We start from the raw sequence: 1,111 nt of genomic DNA on the forward strand, positions 1-1,111 counted from the left end.
TGGCCAAACAGAACTTTGAAACCGGCTAGCGATAGCCACTTTAAGAATGTACCTCGGTGTGTTAAGATGGTACTGTGAGGGGGTCTGACCACAGTGTTAAGATGGTACTGTGAGGGGGTCTGACCACAGTGTTAAGTGGTACTGTGAGGGGGTCTGACCACAGTGTTAAGATGGTACTGTGAGGGGGTCTGACCACAGTGTTAAGATGGTACTGTGAGGGGGTCTGACCACAGTGTTTAGATGGTACTGTGAGGGGGTCTGACCACAGTGTTAAGATGGTACTGTGAGGGGGTCTGACCACAGTGTTAAGATGGTACTGTGAGGGGTCTGACCACAGTGTTAAGATGGTACTGTGAGGGGGTCTGACCACAGTGTTAAGATGGTACTGTGAGGGGGTCTGACCACAGTGGTAAGATGGTACTGTGAGGGGGTCTGACCACAGTGTTAAGATGGTACTGTGAGGGGGTCTGACCCAGTGTTAAGATGGTACTGTGAGGGGGTCTGACCACATTTGTAGATGGTACTGTGAGGGGTCTGACCACAGTGTTAAGATGGTACTGTGAGGGGGTCTGACCACAGTGTTAAGATGGTACTGTGAGGGGGTCTGACCACAGTGTTAAGATGGTACTGTGAGGGGGTCTGACAACAGTGTTAAGATGGTACTGTGAGGGGGTCTGACCACAGTGTTAGATGGTACTGTGAGGGGGTCTGACCACAGTGTTAAGATGGTACTGTGAGGGGGTCTGACCACAGTGTTAAGATGGTAAGTGAGGGGTCTGACCACAGTGTTAAGATGGTACTGTGAGGGGGTCTGACCACAGTTTAAGATGGTACTGTGAGGGGTCTGACCACAGTGTTAAGATGGTACTGTGAGGGGGTCTTGACCACAGTGTTTAAGATGGTACTGTGAGGGGTCTGACACATGTTTAAGATTGTACTCCTCACAGTACCATCTTAACACTGTGGTCAGACCCCCTCACAGTACCATCTTAACACTGTGGTCAGACCCCCTCACTGTACCATCTTAACACTGTGGTCAGACCCCCTCACAGTACCATCTTAACACTGTGGTCAGACCCCCTCACAGTACCATCTTAACACTGTGTTCAGA

Source organism: Salvelinus sp. IW2-2015, unplaced genomic scaffold (assembly GCF_002910315.2).
Source record: "Salvelinus sp. IW2-2015 unplaced genomic scaffold, ASM291031v2 Un_scaffold2523, whole genome shotgun sequence".
NCBI classification, from domain to species: Eukaryota; Metazoa; Chordata; class Actinopteri; order Salmoniformes; family Salmonidae; genus Salvelinus; species Salvelinus sp. IW2-2015.